Source organism: Amblyomma mixtum, chromosome 1, assembly GCF_055824585.1.
Source record: "Amblyomma mixtum isolate Tamu chromosome 1, ASM5582458v1, whole genome shotgun sequence".
Classification (NCBI taxonomy): domain Eukaryota; kingdom Metazoa; phylum Arthropoda; class Arachnida; order Ixodida; family Ixodidae; genus Amblyomma; species Amblyomma mixtum.
In genome coordinates, this window is record NC_143012.1 from 147,184,162 (window position 1) to 147,204,620 (window position 20,459).

The 20,459-nt window shown below is 43.6% G+C and overlaps 1 long non-coding RNA gene across 1 annotated transcript in view; it reads left to right on the plus strand.

The window, feature by feature from the left end:
• The window catches only part of LOC149367885 (uncharacterized), a 147,285-nt gene that overhangs the window by 120,834 nt on the left and 5,992 nt on the right, over positions 1-20,459 (plus strand). The window lies entirely within an intron of this gene.

Sequence of the window (20,459 nt, forward strand, 5' to 3'; positions counted from 1 at the left end):
AAATCACCTGGACCAGAGAACATACCTAATGCCTTTTTAGAAAAGTTATGCCCAGCGGACATCTAAATATTTGTTTCTTTTATTTACAAGGTCCTTAAATGAAGGTCAAATTCCGAGAGACTGGGGAGTGCTAGAGTGAAACCGCTTCATAAAAGTGGAGACAAGCGATTGATCAAGAACTACGGCTCTATTTCAGTTACATCAACTGCTTGTAAACTACTTGAACACATAATTCACAATCACATATCAAACTTTCTCGAAGCTAATAATTTTTTTACTAAGTATCAGCATGGATTCAGGAGGGGTTACTCACTTGTACACAGCTAATCGAAACTATACATGATTTTGCCTCGTCAATTAACAATGGAACGCAGATTGATGCCGTATTTATGGACTTCTCGAAAGCTTTTGATAAGGTTACTCACGACACAGTACTTCAAAACGAACAATTAGTAAAATTTATTTCAGCCTACCTTTCAAACAGAGAACAATTCGTCGTTTAAATGATCATTCTTCTGACAGGCTTACAGTTCATTTAGGGCTCTGTTCTTGGTCCTCTGTTGTTTTTAATATATATTAATGATATTGTTGCTAACATTCCTGTGAAAATAAGACTTTACGCTGATGATTGCGTTATTTATACAGAAGTAAGAAATGTTTCCGATCAGCTATTACTTAATAGTGCGTTGCAAACAATGTTCGCATGGTGTGAAGCATGGCAAATGTCCATTAATTTTGAAAAAAACTGTACTAATGAGAATCACCCACAAAAAAAAGTCTTACCTTTCAATTATTGTATTAACGGCATGGCACTGACAGAAGTAACAGAATATAAATATCTAGGGCTCTGGGTCACTAACACTCTTAGTTGGAATAAACATATTGACTTCATAACGTGTAACGCTTTTCGTAAACCCCCCGCAGGGAGGCGTCTGCAACATACAGACGTTGGTGAGTGGCGACACCACGGGGTTAACCCGAGCATCCGCAGGGACATCCCCGCAGGGGGATGATGGTGAACAATGCGTCACCACGGACCCGAGCATCCGCGCTTAGCCGTGCGTGGCATCGCCGTGTCCGGGGAAAAGGGGATCCTGGTGGTTGAGCCGATGCCGAGCGTTTGGACCCTTAAGGCCCCTCGGCGGAGGCAACACACCACATTGGCCCCAGCTTCCTGCAGACGGCACCTCCGGCCTGACCCAACCGGAGGAAATCGGCAGTCGCCTTTTCCTGTCCTCCCCTCTATCTTTCACTTTCCTATTCCCTTTCTTACAACTTTCCTGTATCCTCCTCTCTTCTTCGTTTTTTTCCTCTTTTTCCTGGCGGCGAGGGTTAACCGTGTGTGACCAACTACCCTGAGTTGAGTCATATTAGGTTATAGTTAAGGTGTACAGCTGGCGTGGGCAGGACTTTCTTTCAAGTTCCTGTCGCGTCCCCTTGTTGGACTCCATGGTGGGTGGCTGGCACCATGACCGAAAAACATCAATTTTTTATGGCTCCCCCCCTTTCCAAACCCGATCGCTCTCTTAAAAGAGTTCTCACCACAGAAAACAGTAGCCTTACTTTTTTCACTCAAACGAGGCTTGCACACAGATCCCACATTACACCTAAACCAAAGCAAACTGCCTTTAAAAAAAGAACACAAATTTCTAGGCATCACCTTCGATAAAAAGCTTACTTTCCTGCCTCACATAAACGCACTAAAGAAGAAAGCGTTGCTATCACTGAACATACTTAAAGTCCTTTCACGCAAACACTGGGGTTCTGATCGGGTATGCCTTCTACAGATTTATCGCTCTGTGGTACGATCCTCATTAGACTATGGTAGTATAGTATATGGTTCAGCAAGGCCATCGTACCTGAAACGACTGGACCCAGTGCACAATTTAGGTTTACGTCTTGCAACTGGCGCTTACAGGACATCACCCATAAATAGTCTTTACGTTGAAACAAATGAACCCTCTCTTACAGATAGAAGAAGCATACTCACATGCTCATACGTTCTAAAAATCCGTTCCCTACCAAAACATATCTGTTACCCTATTGTTACAAATTGCCCATCGAGAACACTGTTTAATAACAAACCACTAGCTATCAGACCACTCCTGCTGCGTTTTGAAGAGATGTGCCAAAACCTCGGCCTACAAGATGCATTACCCGACATTGCTCGAAGACAAGACCCACTGCCTCCATGGTACAATTTTCCTAAAATCTGTGATTTCACCCTTACTCAATTTCATAAAAAACAAACTCCACGACAACATATACTACAAGAATTTCTTGCACTCGAGCAAAAATACAGTAAGTTCACAGATTTTTATACAGATGGCTCAAAAACAGATGTTTACGTAGGAAGTGCAGTGGTGCGAGGTAATTCGGAGAAAACAGTAAGACTTCCAAATTGCGCATCCATCTTCACTGCAGAATGTTACGCAGTCTGGCTGGCCATAGACAAAATATTAAAGGAGCACCTCACAAACAGTATAATCTACACAGATTCCTTAAGTGTGCTTACAGCTCTCCACGCTAGAAACGCTACCACTCCTATTCTTGGTGACATTATACACAGCATAGTAACAGCCGCAGCTAAAAGACAAAATATAAAACTCTGCTGGGTCCCGAGTCATATCGGAATAAAAGGGAACGAGAAAGCAGACTTGTGCGCTGCTCAAGCTCGTAGGATGGAAACGAAAAAAGTAAACATACCTTTTAACGATTGCATAAAATTAGTACAACGGAAATTAAGGAAGAAATGGCAGTCAGCTTGGAACAGTGAAGTCAATAATAAGCTACACTTAGTAAAGCCGGTTTTAGGGGAATGGAGGTCGTGTGACCACCAGGAACGCTTCAAGGAAGGGATTCTCTGCCGTCTCCGAATAGGCCACACTCACCTTACACATAACTTCCTGCTAACAAAACAAAACAAACCTGTTTGCGAAGAATGCGGAGATGAACTTACCATTAACCACATTTTATTCTCTTGTGCGAAACTGGAAAAACTAAGAAAAAAATACTTCACCGAATTTTATAACGAATGCATTCCTTTTCACCCAGCACTGCTTTTAGATGATAATGCCATTGTTAACATACCTTCTCTTTTTAGCTTTTTAAAAGAAGGAGACGTGCTTGAAAAACTGTAAATTTCGATCCGCTAGTTCACTTTATTAGGTGATACACCTCAGCTACTTTCTCATTCATGAGAAGAAGGCTGAGGTTTTTATTTGTCTGGTTGGGAGCCTCGGGATCCTTGCCCAGGCAAGGATAGCCGCTGAGACTACCTGACCTTCTTAATACGTTTAACATTAGCCATGTCTAAATTTCGTTTCTTCCCTTATTACTAGGTAATACAGTATTATTAGGCCATCTACACCAGCGATGATATTTAACATTTTTGAAAATTCTACAGAAAACTCATTAAATACCCTGAGCTTGGCGCATGATGGCCTTAGCTGCCTATGTGCCATAAAACCCAACACAACACAACACAAACGCTTTTCGTAAACTGTCTTTCTTGGGACGGGCATTCCGATTGTCTACCCCATCTGTACGCCTACTTGCTTACAAATGTATTGTTCTGCCTACCTTAGATTATGCTTCTATCATTTGGGACCCATTCACGCAAACTAACATGTATAAATTAGAGAAGGTTCAAAAAAGGGCGGCACGATACATATATAACGATTACCGACTTACATCAGTAACACATCTTTTTTTGCCCCCGCAGGGAGGCGTCTGCAGCATGCAGACGTTGGTGAGTGGCGCCACCACGGGGTTAACCCGAGCATCCGCAGGGACATTCCCGCAGGGGGATGATGGTGAACAATGCGTCACCACGGACCCGAGCATCCGCGCTTAGCCGTGCGTGGCATCGCCGTGTCCGGGGAAAAGGGAATCCTGGTGGTTGAGCCGATGCCGAGCGTTTGGACCCTTAAGGCCCCTCGGCGGAGGCAACACACCACTTTGGCCCCAGCTTCCTGTAGACGGCACCTCCGGCCTGACCCGACCGGGGGAAATCGGCAGTCACCTTTTCCTGTTCTCCTCTCCATCTTTCACTGTCCTATCTCCTTTCTTACAACTTTCCTGTATCCTCCTCTCTTCTTCATTTTTTTCCTCTTTTTCCTGGTGGCGAGGGTTAACCGTGTGTGACCAACTACCCTGGGTTGAGTCATATTAGGTTATAGTTAAGGTGTACAGCTGGCGTGGGCAGGACTTTCTTTTAAGTTCCTGTCGCGTCCCCTTGTTGGACTCCGTGGTGGGTGGCTGGCACCATGACCGAAAAACATCAATTTTTTATGGCTCCCCCCCTTTCCAAACTTGATCGCTCTCTCAAAAGAGTGCGGAACGAAGCATCAGACTTTTTTTCGAAAAAGAAACCTACATTCTCAAAGTTTCATGTGATACATAGCAACAGTGACCAAAAGCAAGCTCGAATAATATCCCCATTTCTTGTAACCAAATGTTTAACAGATACCTTAGGGCCTGGCTACAAGGTATCCAAAATGTCCAGCGGCGACCTACTCCTCGAACTCCGTGAGAGCATCCAATGCTCGAAACTCTCAAACATTGCTTCCATAGGGGACATCTCTGTCTCCGTGACTCCCCACCGATCTCTTAACACAGTTAAAGGCGTTATCTCAGAAGCTGACTTCATCCATCTAACAGAAACCGAAATGCTTGAAGGACTTTCTGATCAAAATGTAATTGACGTGCACAGAATCAAAATCCGCAAAGACAACAAAGAAATAGACACCAAACACATGGTCCTCACGTTTAACACCAGCAGTTTGCCCGAAACAATCGATGTTGGATACCTGAAAATCACCGTCAGACACTACATACCCAATCCCCGCCGCTGTTTTAACTGTCAGAAGTTTGGCCACGGCTCGCAGAGCTGCCGCGGCCGCAAAACCTGCGCGAAATGCGCTTCGAAGGACCACCCTTCTGAGGAATGCGACGCAGCCCTACGCTGCGCGAATTGTGAAGGAGATCACGCTGCATACTCCAGGGCGTGTCCGTCCTGGAAAAAGGAAAAAGAAATCATCACCATTAAGACCAAAGAAAACATTTCATTCAAAGAAGCGAGGAGGCGTTTTGCGCTTACCAACACATTCTCCTTCACAGCGAAACCTAACTTCGCTGATGTGGTGCGCGGGGGCGTAGCACCACACAGCGCTCCGGCACCTGCCGCGGCCACTTCCACCGCGCCTGTGGCAGTGCCATCCACGCCCCAGGCAGAGACAGCGAAAGCTGCTCTGCCAACTACAAGCCAGGGAGTGCCGGCCCACAAGTCAGCATCCCGCAGGACTTCCCCCCGTCGGGGGAGGCCTGACACCCACACACCCGCGGCTTCTTCGCGGTCGTCCAGCACCTCTTCCGAGGTGATGGACCAAACTCCCAGCCCGCCTGCTCTACAGCGGCGGAACAGCTCTCTTGAGCGAAAAAAAGGCAGGGCTACCATAACGGCCCCAGAACATAAGTAAACCTCTCGTTGCTCCTACCCCAAAACATAAACATGGCTTTTCTAGTTCAGTGGAACTGTAGAGGAATATTGAGAAATTACGATGACATAAAAAACATTTTAGGGTCAATGTCACCCGTAGCCTTATGTCTCCAGGAAACCAATCTAGGTCCGCAACATATGAACATCCTGAAGCATTATAAAACTTTTAGACGAGATCGTGAACAGGCAAATAGACTCTCTGGAGGCGTCGCGATTGTCGTGCAAAGCGGCGTCCCTGCTCGAGAAATCGCACTCAAAACGAAGCTTGAAGCTGTTGCGGTCAGTGTCGTCAGCCATAAAACAATTTCTCTCTGTTCTGTATATATTCCTCCACATTCTACATTAACAGTCCCCGATTTACAAGAACTTATCAATGAACTTCCAGAACCGTATCTAGTAGTTGGGGACTTTAACGCTCACTCCCCCTTTTGGGGAAGCGAGCACGGTGACTCTAGGGGTCAAATAATCGAAGATTTTTTCCTCACAAACAATGTATGTCTTTTAAATACAGGAAAAGCCACCTACTGCTCCCCTGCCTCGGGGAAAATGACCTTTTTAGATTTGTCTTTTAGCTCACCTTCTGTTTTTAATGATTTTAAATGGGATGTCATTGACAACCCATATGGCAGCGATCACCTCCCTATACTAATCACTTTAACATCCCCACCCGAAATAATCCCCACAAGGCCACGGCGCTGGAAGCTTCACCTCGCCGACTGGTCACTTTTTAGAGCAAAGGCAAATTTAGAAAATATACTTTTAGATAATCTCTCCATCGACCAGATAAATGAAAAGTTCACTAATTGTATCATAACTGCCGCACTCACAGCTATTCCACAGTCGTCGGGAATGGTGCAACAAAATCATAAAATATGGTGGACAAAAGAGTGCAAGGAAGCAAAAAAAGTACAAAACAGAGCTTGGGGTAAATTTCGCCGGTATCCGACACATGAAAATCTCGTTAATTTTAAGAAGGCAAGAGCTAAAGCTCGGTACGTCCGTCGGAGTGCCGAGAAAGCATCATGGCAGAGTTATGTTTCATCCATTAACAGTCAGATGACATCTAAAAAAATGTGGGAGCAGGTTCGCAAATTAAATGGAAACTTTTCACCCTTCACAATTCCTTTTTTAACAACACCCGGCACACAAACAAGCATAGAGGAACAGGCAGACATACTAGGGGAACATTTCGCTGCAGTCTCAAGTTCATCTCACTATACACAGTCTTTTTTAAAATACAAAAACACAGCGGAAAAACAGAGGCTCCCAACAAGTGGAGGCACAAATGAAAAATACAATTGTCTAATTACCCTCCAAGAAATCAATAAAGTACTATCTGCCGGCAAAAAAACTGCTCCAGGACCCGACGAAATACACTATGAAATGCTTGCGCATCTTTCCGAGCCAGCCGTGAACGCACTTTTAAGATTCTTTAACACAATATTCATGTCTGGGAAAATACCGGAAGTCTGGAAGAAAGCTATTATTGTACCGCTTCTTAAGCCTAGTAAACCCCCAACTTCTCCTAGCAGTTATAGACCCATAGCCCTGACTAGTTGCCTTGCCAAATCCTTCGAAAGTGTCCTAAATATAAGACTAACCTTTGTTCTTCAATCTGGTGAACTTCTTGATATCCATCAGTGTGGATTTAAAAAGGGATGCTGCACTACAGACCACCTAGTCCGCCTTGAAAATACAGTCAGAGAAGCTTTTATACACAAGCAACACTGTCTTAGCGTCTTTTTTGATTTAGAAAAAGCATATGATACTACCTGGAGGTTCGGGATCCTCCAGGACTTAGCTGAACTTGGCATCCGTGGCAGAATGCTGAACTCCATTAAAGACTTTTTATCTAACCGTTCATTTAATGTCCGTCTAGGCTCAACCCTTTCAAGGGATTTTATTCAGGAAAATGGAGTGCCTCAAGGGTGTATTTTAAGCACAACTCTTTTTATTGTAAAAATGAATTCTCTTAACAAAATTATACCAAGGTCCATAACATATTCAGTCTATGTCGACGATCTTCAGATAGCGTGCACATCTTCCAATATATCCACATGTGAAAGACAAGTACAACTTACAATCAACAAACTGGCAACATGGGCAGACAAGAATGGTTTCCAGTTCTCACCACAGAAAACAGTAGCCTTACTTTTTTCACTCAAACGAGGCTTGCACACAGATCCCACATTACACCTAAACCAAAGCAAACTGCCTTTAAAAAAAGAACACAAATTTCTAGGCATCACCTTCGATAAAAAGCTTACTTTCCTGCCTCACATAAACGCACTAAAGAAGAAAGCGTTGCTATCACTGAACATACTTAAAGTCCTTTCACGCAAACACTGGGGTTCTGATCGGGTATGCCTTCTACAGATTTATCGCTCTGTAGTACGTTCCGTTTTAGATTATGCCTGCATAGTGTATGGATCAGCAAGGCCGTCGTACTTGAAGCGACTGGACCCTGTGCACAATATGGGTTTGCGTCTTTCAACTGGTGCTTACAGGACATCACCCATAAAAAGCCTTTACGTAGAAACCAATGAACCAGCACTTGCAGACAGACGAACAATGCTCACATGTTCATACATCTTAAAGATCCGTTCCCAGCCTAAACACATCTGTTACCCGCTCGTTACAAAGTGTCCATCTCGAACACTATTTACCAACAAACCTCTAGCAATCAGACCACTTCTTCTCCGCTTTGAAGAGAAATGCCAAGAACTAGACATAATGAACATATTGCCTAATATTGCCCGCAAACCTGATCCACTCCCGCCTTGGTACTGCCTACCGTCTGTGTGCGACTTCACATTAACACAATTTCGGAAAAAACATACACCACATGAACAGATATTACAAGAATATTTAGCACTCAAGGAAAAATACAGAGAATACGAAGCATTTTATACCGATGGATCAAAATCGGCGCACTACGTGGGAAGTGCTGTAGTTCAGAATAATTGGGAAAAAACAGTACGGCTACCTGAGTGTACATCCATTTTCACCGCCGAGGGTTACGCAGTCTTGGTGGCTGTAGAAAAAATAATAAATGAGAACATTCAGAACAGTATCATTTACACTGATTCTCTGAGCATACTAACCTCACTTCACCATAGCAATGCAGTGACAACTTTGTGAGCCGTGGCCGAACCTTTGGCAGTTGAAACATCGGCGAGGGTTGGGAATGTATGGTCTTACGTTAACTTTCAGATATCCTACTTCGACTGTGTCGGGCAGTGTGCTAGTGTTGAACGTCAGGATCATATGTTTTGTTCCCCGCAGGGAGGCGTCTGCAGCATGCAGACGTTGGTGAGTGGCGACACCACGGGGTTAACCCGAGCATCCGCAGGGACATCCCCTCAGGGGGATGATGGTGAACAATGCGTCACCACGGACCCGAGCATCCGCGCTTAGCCGTGCGTGGCATCGCCGTGTCCGGGGAAAAGGGGATCCTGGTGGTTGAGCCGATGCCGAGCGTTTGGACCCTTAAGGCCCCTCGGCGGAGGCAACACACCACTTTGGCCCCAGCTTCCTGTAGACGGCACCTCCGGCCTGACCCGACCGGAGGAAATCGGCAGTCGCCTTTTCCTATCCTCCCCTCTATCTTTCACTTTTCTATCTCTTTCTTACAACTCTCCTGTCTCCTCCTCTCTTCTTCGTTTGTTCCTCTTTTTCCTGGCGGCGAGGGTTAACCGTGTGTGACCAACTACCCTGAGTTGAGTCATATTAGGTTATAGTTAAGGTGTACAGCTGGCGTGGGCAGGACTTGCTCGCAAGTTCCTGTCGCGTCCCCTTGTTGGACTCCATGGTGGGTGGCTGGCACCATGACCGAAAAACATCAATTTTTTATGGCTCCCCCCCTTTCAAAACCTGATCGCCCTCTCAAAAGAGGGCGGACCGATGCAACAGCTCAGTTCCTCACCAGAAAAGAAACGTTCCCAAAGTATCATGTTATTCATAGCGAAATAACAGAGCAACCAGCCAGAAAGATATCCCCATTCATAGTTACTAAGAGTCTGTCAGATGCCTTGGGCCCCGGCTACAGGGTAACAAAACTAGCAAGTGGTGACCTATTGCTCGAAATCAAAGATAACACGCAACATGAAAAACTGCCAAACATTGTGTCTTTTGGGGAGGTTGCAGTCTCTGTCACTGCACACCGATCCCTGAACACTGTCAGAGGTGTAATTTCTGAAAATGATCTTCTTTTGTTCACCGAAAAGGAAATGTTGGAAGGTCTTAGTGACCAAGATGTTGTAAATGTGCACCGAATAAAAATCAGAAAAGATGACAAGGAAATAGCAACCAAACACTTAGTACTCACTTTTGCCTGTAGCACACTCCCTGAATCTATTCAAGTTGGCTATGAAAAAATCCGAGTTCGCGCCTACATTCCAAACCCCCGTCGGTGTTTTAATTGCCAGAGGTTTGGTCATGGCTCCCAGAGTTGCCGTGGCCATCAAACATGTGCAAAATGTGCATCAAGAGAACATAAATCCGAGAACTGTCAAGCATCACCACACTGCACAAACTGCGAAGGCGAACACCCAGCGTATTCTAGGTCTTGCCCATCATGGAAGATGGAAAAGGAAATCATAACATTGAAAACAAAAGAAAACATTTCATTCAAAGAAGCACGTAAACGATTTTCACAGTCAAATCCATTCGCCTTCACAGCTAGGACAAACTTCGCGGATGTGGTGCGCAGGGGCGGTGCATCACACCGCAATCAGGCGCCTGCCCAAGTCTCGTTTACCGGGACACAGGCAGCGCCATCAATGCCCCAGGCAGGGACAGCGAAAGCTGCCCTGTCGTCTCCCAAAAAGGTCCAGCCGTCCCTTGAGTCGGCGGACAACCAGGCTACTCCCCGCCGTGGGAGGCCTGAAACCCGCACACGCACGGTTTCCTCGCGGGCTTCCAGCACCTCCTCCGAGGTGATGGATGTCACCCCTGGCACGTCCGTCCCGCTCGGGCGGCACAGCTCACTCGAGCGTCGCAAAGGACGGGCCAGAATAACGGGACCCGAAAAGCCAGAAACTTAGGTTTCAGCTCAATCTTTCCAAAAAAAAACAAGAAAAACAACAAAAATGGCTTTTTTAATCCAATGGAACTGTAGAGGACTTATAAAAAACTACAGTGATGTAACAGATCTTTTAATTTCACTTTCCCCAGTCATTTTTTGTTTACAAGAGACCAATTTAGGCCCGCAACACAAAAACATTCTGAAAAAATATCAAGTGTTTCGTTGCGACCGACAGCAAGCATGTCGGCTCTCTGGAGGCGCTGCTATCGTTGTTCAGAGTGGTGTTGCAGCTCGCGAAGTCAAACTTCAGACTAAATATGAAGCTGTTGCAGTCACCGTTCTTCATTTTAAAACGATCACAATATGTTCCATCTATCTTGAACCACATATAACAGTAACACTTGAGGACATGGAAGAACTTTTAAAACAACTACCAGAGCCATATCTTTTAGTCGGAGATTTTAATGCCCACTCCTCCTTCTGGGGAAGTGATCAAACTGATACTAGAGGTCGCATTTTAGAAGATTTTATACTGTGCAACAATGTGTGCCTACTCAATACAGGAAAGCACACCTATTGCTCTCCAAGTACTGGAAAAACTAGCCCCTTAGATTTATCTTTTAGTTCACCATCAGTTTTTACAGTTTTTAAATGGGAAGTCCTGGACAACCCTTATGGAAGTGACCATTTGCCAGTAATTATCAGCATACCATCGTCACCTTTAATCATCCAAAGTAAACCTCGCCGTTGGAAACTACACTTAGCCGACTGGTCACTCTTTCGAGAAAAGGCCAGCCTGGATAATATATACTCCGATAGCCTTAGCGTTGACGAACTGAATGAAATCTTCACAACCTGTATCATAGCTGCTGCGCGCCTAGCGATTCCTCAGTCCTCGGGAGTGGTAAGACAAAACCACAAGTTCTGGTATACACAAGAATGTAAAGAAGCTAAAAAGAAACAAAATAAAGCCTGGGGAATTTTTCGACGATACCCAACACAAGAAAACCTTATCAATTTTAAAAAGGCGAGAGCAAAATCACGTCACGTACGTCGCGCTGCTGAGAAAACTTCCTGGCAGAATTATATATCATCCATAAATAGTACAATCACTTCCAAAAAAATGTGGGAGCAAGTTCGTAAACTAAATGGCAGCTTCTCCCCATTCACAATTCCTTTTCTGACACCCCCTGGTACCCAAACAAGCATCGGTGAACAAGCAGACATACTAGGAGAACATTTCTCTACAATTTCCAGTTCCTCGCATTATACACAGTCATTCTTAAAGTATAAGAACACAGCCGAAAAACAAAGACTCCCAACAAACAGCAGTACCAAGGAGCCTTACAATAACCCAATTACTCTTCAGGAAATCCATAAAGTACTGTCCGCCGGTAAAATGACTGCACCCGGCCCAGACGAAATACATTATGAAATGCTAGCTCATCTCTCGGAACCTGCCATAGAGGCACTTTTAAGATTTTTTAATAAAATATGGGTATCAGGAAAAATACCGGACACCTGGAAAAAAGCAATAATTGTCCCTCTCCTGAAACATGGAAAACCATCAACCTCCCCTGATAGTTACAGGCCTATAGCACTCACAAGTTGTCTTGCAAAATGTTTTGAAAGCGTATTGAATACTAGATTAATGTTCATCCTCGAATCCCGTGAACTTCTGGACGTCCACCAATGTGGATTTAAAAAAGCACACTCAACAACTGACCATCTTGTCCGCCTTGAAAACACAGTACGAGAAGCTTTCATTCATAAACAACACTGTTTGGCAGTCTTCTTTGATATGGAAAAAGCTTACGACACTACCTGGAGGTTTGGCATTCTCCGCGACCTAGCAGATCTAGGTATCCGTGGAAGGATGCTGAACTGCCTGAAAGATTTTCTGTCCGACCGTTCATTTCAGGTACGCCTGGGTTCAACACTTTCGAGGAACTTCATTCAAGAAAATGGAGTACCGCAAGGATGCATTCTAAGCACTACACTCTTCGTCATAAAAATGAATTCGCTAGCAAACTTCATTCCAAAGTCTATTATGTATTCAGTCTATGTCGATGACCTTCAGATTGCATGTACATCCTCCAGCTTATCAACCTGTGAGAGGCAAATACAACTAACATTAAACAGACTAGTGATATGGGCAGATAGAAATGGTTTTAAGTTTTCCCCACAGAAAACAGTAGCGATTCTTTTCTCACTAAAAAGAGGCTTGCAGAATGACCCTACCCTAAATTTGAACAGAACTATACTGCCAGTAAAAGGAGAACATAAATTTTTAGGCATAACATTCGACAAAAGACTTACATTCCTACCGCACATAAACACACTAAAAAAGAAAGCCTCGCAATCTTTAAACATACTCAAAGTACTCTCAAGGAAACATTGGGGGTCTGATAGAACATGTCTTCTGCACATATATCGCTCGTTGGTACGTTCATCCTTGGATTATGGGTGCATTGTGTACGGCTCAGCAAGACCATCTTACCTAAAAAAATTAGATACAGTACATAACTCAGGCTTGCGCCTCTCATGCGGTGCATACAGGACATCCCCCATAGTAAGCCTCTATGTAGAAACAAATGAACCCTCACTAGAAATTAGAAGAACCACTCTAACGTGTGCATATGTCCTTAAAGTACGGTCACTACCAAAACACATCTGCTATCCGGTTGTAACAAAATGTCCTTCTAGAATAATATTTGCAAACAAACCTCTAGCTACCAGGCCACTGCTCTTGCGTTTTGAAGAGATGTGCCAAAATCTCGATATGCAGGACACACTACCTGACGTTGCCCGAAGACGAGACCCACTACCTCCATGGTACAATTTTCCTGTAATCTGCGACTTCACACTTACACAGTTCCGTAAAAAGAAAACTCCACAACAGCATATCATACAAGAATTTCTTGCACTGAAAGAAAAATACAGTAGCTTTTCAGAATTTTATACTGATGGTTCAAAAACAGATAATTATGTAGGAAGCGCGGTAGTACGAGGGAATTGGGAGGAAACAGTAAGACTTCCGCAGTGTGCATCTGTTTTCACTGCCGAATGTTACGCCGTATATGTTGCCATAGAAAAAATAGTAAACGAGAACGTCAAGAACGGTATCATTTATACAGACTCCTTAAGTGTGCTTACAGCTCTCCACTCTCGAAATGCTATCACTCCTCTACTCGGTGACATCATACACAACATAGTAACATCCACAGCTAAAGGACACAACATAAAACTATGTTGGGTCCCGAGTCATGTAGGAATAGAAGGCAATGAGAGAGCAGATTTATGCGCTGCCCAAGCACGTGACAAGCAAATAAAAAATGTAAATGTGCCGCATCGAGACTGCATAAACTTAGTAAATCTTAAAGCAAGGCAAAAATGGCAATCTGCTTGGAATAGTGAAATAAACAATAAACTACATTTGGTAAAACCTGTTTTAGGAGAATGGAAGTCATGTGTACACCAAGAACGTTTCAAAGAAGTGATTATCTGCCGTCTCCGTATAGGTCACACGCACCTTACACACAACTTTCTGCTCACGAAACAAGATAAACCAGTTTGTGCATGTGGAGGTGAACTTACAGTTAACCACATTTTATTTTCATGTTATAAACTCGAAAAACTAAGGAAAAAGTGCTTTTCTCTGTTTTACACGCAAACCATTCCTTTCCACCCAGCGCTACTCATAGGCGATAATGCAATTGTGGACATATCTTGTGTTTTTAAGTTTTTAACTGAAGCAGGTTTTCTCAACAAAATATAAATCATGACCCACAGCTTCACATGATGTCCCTCAGCCATTTCCTCACTCGTGAAGAAAGGGCTGAGGCTTTTATTTGATTGGTCGGGTTCCTCGACATCCTCGCCCAGCCAAGGATGGCTGCTGAGGCTACCTGACCTTTTTAAAGCTTTTACCTTTAGCAATTCCTAGATCTCTTTTTCTCTGTTATTAGTAGATAGGTAAATTTTTAGGCCCTTTACACCACTGATCACCTTTTCACATTTTTTTTTAAATCGCACAGAAATTCTTATACCTTGTGTTTGGCGCATGATGGCCTTAGCTGCCTATGTGCCATTAAACCTAACATAACATAACATAACATAAAAAGCCTTTACGTAGAAACCAATGAACCAGCACTTGCAGACAGACGAACAATGCTCACATGTTCATACATCTTAAAGATCCGTTCCCAGCCTAAACACATCTGTTACCCGCTCGTTACAAAGTGTCCATCTCGAACACTATTTACCAACAAACCTCTAGCAATCAGACCACTTCTTCTCCGCTTTGAAGAGAAATGCCAAGAACTAGACATAATGAACATATTGCCTAATATTGCCCGCAAACCTGATCCACTCCCGCCTTGGTACTGCCTACCGTCTGTGTGCGACTTCACATTAACACAATTTCGGAAAAAACATACACCACATGAACAGATATTACAAGAATATTTAGCACTCAAGGAAAAATACAGAGAATACGAAGCATTTTATACCGATGGATCAAAATCGGCGCACTACGTGGGAAGTGCTGTAGTTCAGAATAATTGGGAAAAAATAGTACGGCTACCTGAGTGTACATCCATTTTCACCGCCGAGGGTTACGCAGTCTTGGTGGCTGTAGAAAAAATAATAAATGAGAACATTCAGAACAGTATCATTTACACTGATTCTCTGAGCATACTAACCTCACTTCACCATAGAAATGCAGTGACATCACTAATTGGTAATATCATACACAACATAACGAGCGCCACAATACAGGGACAAGACATAAAATTTTGCTGGGTTCCCAGCCACATTGGAATCACTGGCAATGAGAAGGCGGATGTGCTGCGAAAGCTCGCAACAAAGAAATAAAGAAAGTGAACATCCCCTACAATGACTGTATGAAGTTGGTACAGTGCAAGCTAAGAAATAAATGGCAGTCGCAATGGAATATTGAACGAAATAATAAGCTCCACTTAGTAAAACCATTTATAGAAGATGGAAGTCATGCTCCCACCAAAAACGTTTCATCGAAGTTATTTTATGCCGCCTCCGTATTGGACACACACATCTCACACACAACTTCCTACTTACAAAAGAAGACAAACCTGTTTGTGAAAAGTGCGGGGATGATCTAACAATAAACCACATATTATTCTCATGTACAGAACTCGAATCACTAAGAAAAAAACATTTTACTACCTTTTACAAAGAACACATTCCTTTTCATCCAGCATTGATATTAGGCAAAGATGCACTTGTCAGTATACCCTGTGTTTTTAGCTTTTTAAGGGAAGCCAGTATTCTTCATCAACTCTAATCTACTCACCCTGTGCTTCGCTACATACAATTATACACCTCAGCCACTTTCTCAATCACGAGAAGGAGGCTGAGGTCTTTATCTGAGTTGTTGGGAGCCTCAAAATCCTTGCCGAGCCAAGGATGTCTGCGGAGGTAACCCAACGTTCAAAAGTTTCTGCTATCAGACATTTTTAAAATTCTTATCTTTCTTCAGCTAGCTAGTAAAAATAACTTTTAGGCCCTTTACACCACCGTTTTTATCCACTTTGTTTTCAAACTCTGCTCAAGCATATCTTTTCCATACCTTGTTCTTGGCGCATGATAGCCTTAGCTGCTTATGCGCCAATAAACCCAACACAACACAACCCAACACAACACACATCTTTTAATCCAAGCTGGCCTTCCGACAGTATCGGAGCGAAATCGTTGTGCACGACTTAAATTTATGTATCAGTTAATCAAGCGACACTACAGAACGGAACTCACCGATTTGCTTGTTTTTTCGTCCGGTTATGCGACGCGACAACGACACCAGCTAACTTTAACTCCTTATCGCGTTCGAAATAACTGCTTTAAATACTCATTTCTTCTACGAACTATTTCCGATTGGAATAACCTTACTAACACTGAAGTGCTGCAGCCGTCGCTGACGTTGTTCTCGCAACATATCACCTAGATTTTATTGCATTTGCTATTTCACTGTTCTGTTGTATATCTTTAATTGTTGCATTCCCAACGGTGCAGAAGAGCTTCAACTTGCACTGTTACTTTTTGTTTACTTTTGCCTGTTTTACTGCTTAATTTGTATCCCCACCCTGCTGAAATCCCAACTACGGGATTGCAGTATCAATAAATATAAATAAAATGGCGTACCACAGGATATCGAGGGCGTGCATCGTTTCTGCTGCGGTTGGCGGTGGGTCATCACTGCTTTGGTCGTCGTCATCTTCGTCACTGCATAAAAGGCTGTGATGGCACTTCCTTCGCGATGTTTTCAACTGTGCGGAGACCACCGGTGGAGAGATTGTTGTCTGCAGTGACGGAATCGTCGGCGCGACAGTCGACGCCAAGTTGTTTCCAGACATCGACCGGAATCGGGTCTGGCACTTGCGAGGCAGCAGCCACTACGGATTTGAAAACCCCGCTCTCCGTGAAACAGTTGGCGACGGTCGCAGAAATGACGCGATCCCAGGCCACAGTCAGAAAGTGCATAGCGTCCAGAAGACTGATATGGAGATTCGCGTCCTTCCGTTCAATCTTCGCGAGGAGGCGGTGCACCAACAAAGCTTTGATAATGGTGCTTAACTAACATTTCTTATAATTCCAGCATCCAGTGGTTGCAAATGACTCGTTGCGTTTGGGGGCAGGAACACCTCCTTAACCCTCTGTAGCGTCATTTGTTTCGGGTGGGTGGTACACTGGTCCAGCAGCAAAACAATTTTTCTGTTTTGGCAAGAAATTCTGTGGTCAAGGTACGTGACGACTGTCATGAACAGAGAAAACGTCATCCATGCCTTTTTGTTCGCCTTGTGGATGCAGGCCAAGACCGGCTGCCTTAAAGCATCGGGGCTTTTGATACTTGCCAATGACGGTCAGCGGCATTTGCTGATGTGTCGGTGTTGCAACAAAACAAAACTGTAACACACTGTTTGCTTTTTTGTGTGCCCTGCGAGGCATCACCTTTGAAGCACAAACATTTTTGGGCTGGAGATTGTAGAACAGCCCTGCTAGAACTAGATAAATTGATTGTAATTTATCTTTATGCACCACATTATATATCTCTTTTAGTATAGCTTTCAAATGCAACAAAATTCATACAAATCGGACCAGTCGATCTCAAGGTATCATGAGCAAGGATTGTCAGTGTAGTGAAAAAATCCATTTTGAGAAATCAAGAAAAGAAGTTTGAGAACCCAGTAACACTTTATTATGGCCAATAACAGCCATGAATCTGCAAGGGTTCATGCCTAGAATGCACCAGGCATGTAATCAGAGTCTCTTTCTGTAGTGCGCTTTCTTTGCGTAGCGCTGCGGAACCTTTCTGCTTGTAGATGCTTTGCATTGGATGTTGCAAGCCAGCGCGGATCCTTCTCAGCTGACCTTTCAGTAGCTGCAGTGCCATGATTTACACTCAGCTGCTGCAAAATAGCTATGGTGGCATACTCTTTGCCACATCATCCAAGAATTCCTCGCACTAGAGGAAAGGTACAGTGGCTTTGAAACTTTTTATACTGACGGTTCAAAAACAGCCGATTGTGTTGGAAGTGCCGTAGTACAAGGAAGATGGGAAAAAATAAGACTTCCGCAGTATGCATCCATCTTCACTGCTGAATGTTATGCCATCTGGGTTGCGGTAGAGAGAATAGTAAACGAGAACATAAGCAACAGCGTTATTTTCACAGACTTATTTTCACAGGATTGAGCACAATCAGTTAAAGCATGCAGGACGAAATTTATTTACCCGGATGTGACTGGTTGCCATGTGTAACCTGTGATCAGGAGCATAGCAGTTTGCATATCTGCCAAGCCTTTTGCAAAATTGCACATACCCATAGGGATTTGGTTGGTAAACATTTATTAAAACAGTCAAGGGGCCGAAGGCCCAGATCTAGGGGTCGGCCAAGACTCCTTGGAATCTGGCAGCCTCTAGAGCGAGACCGATGAGCGTTCATTGGTCGTCTAGGGTAGAGCTGCGTAGACAAGCCTCCCAGGTATGTTTTGTGGGTGTTGGCATGTGTTGTCGTGGACAAGTCCAGACCATATGAAGGAGGTCTGCTGGGATATTGCAGTGTTTACACATCGGCATATAATACCCATAGGGAGGACTAGCCGTGCAAGGAAGTGCTTGATTTTGGCTCTGCCCATAGACCTCCTCTCTTGTGGCGTTTGCGATTTTTTGTTGTTCTCCTATTTCTTTTCTTCCGTTCAACATTCTTGTCATTTTTTTTCTGATTTGCCCGTGTTTATTATTCTGCCTGCATTAATGCAGAAATGAGCACAGTCACATAGCCCCTCTAATAATGGCAAGATTGAATTTCTGTTAATTCAGTTATAAATGGCTGCTTATATAATGAGTAATTATACTGTAAGAATTTATAAATACAATTAGTCCAAAATAAAGTGGGAAAGAAACAAAAAGGGGGTTGAGGCATTTATGCATTTAACTGCGTGTGAAATCAAACATTAGTTCCAAGCAACCAAAGAATTCAGCAGAAACAAGTATGAGAATCTCTGCATTAACTGGTTACTTTCATGTATAAATGGAATATGCTGATAGGATAAGTTTACGGTAATAAATATCATGGAAAAGCAATAGAATAAAATTTGCCCTTGCAATAGTTAGAATACAGTTTACGGCAGACACAAAACCTTGCTGCTGGTCCTTGAACTATGTGTGATTGACCTGGCAACATGATGCATTCTCACATCCAGATACTCGCCAACTATTGCCCTCATTAAATGAGCTGAGTGGCTCCATAGCTATCAAGCATATGCTGTTTCTTGGCAAATCGTTAACACATCTCTTGAAGGACAGTTAAGTCCACTGGATGACCTTTTGTATGAGAGAGTGTGCACTGCATACAGGGCCTTAAACAGTCAGTGCAGAAGTGCACTCAGAGCACTTGATGCAGGCCTGCAAATGACGAACAACTGATGGAATCGCCAAGCTCCGAAATTTTGCCTGGATCTGCGCAGTACGCATGATCTTCCGAAAGGGTCTCTGTTGAAAGGGCTTCACTGTTGGCAAGGCTTCTTCTCGAGGTGCAAGTGATCTTGAGTTAGTGTTATTGTAGGAAGGTACGCCAGTAGGTGATTGTCCCGGATTAAATGATTTTATAGAGTGACACTTTCGATGCAGATAATAAAGCCAATAAATCTAGTTTTTCTGTTAGTTTCAATTAATAGCTTTCCGTCGGCTGGCTCTCTCAGCGAAGAAAAGGAGGACTTCAGTTTTTGCAGGTATGCAATGACAACAGTCGAGTCACAGTCAACGGCTTCTTCCACCCATATGGTTTTAGGTGTCCTGATTTAAGAATATCAAATGCGTCATTTACATACCTCAAAAATTTTTTCATTGCGGAAGGTTAACGGAGTCTTGGAATATTATGTGTTCTGCTTTCTGCTAAAGCGTCAGCTACAGACTTGCTGAAGAGTTGTGGAGCAAAAGAGTTTCATCGGCTGACTTTCAACGTGCAACTGCCTCAGCATATTAGCTAAATGGAGCCCTTCTGCATACTGAACCTCATGGAGGTCCTCAATATGCTTCCAATTAACCACTCCACCGTCTTCATCTAGAATGATTCTTTTGTCACAGAGTGTGTTGCGCAGGAGCTTCAGCATATGGCATGGATCCAGCATTGCAAAAACCGGTTGTTTTGTAACTGGATGTGGGAAAGATGCATTCATTTTGCTGCAGCACCATCACATGTGAGGTTCGCAACATGTGCTCCTTTTTCATGAGCATGAACATATCACTACGCAGATTTGCTTCTATTGCACACAAAAAAATTAAATATAGCTTCATAAAATATCGCAATGCAAGTTTGGTTATATCCCGCAAAAAAGCATAAAATTACTTTTACAAAATTGTTGGCTATTTCCTATACCCTCACAAAATATTGTCCACTG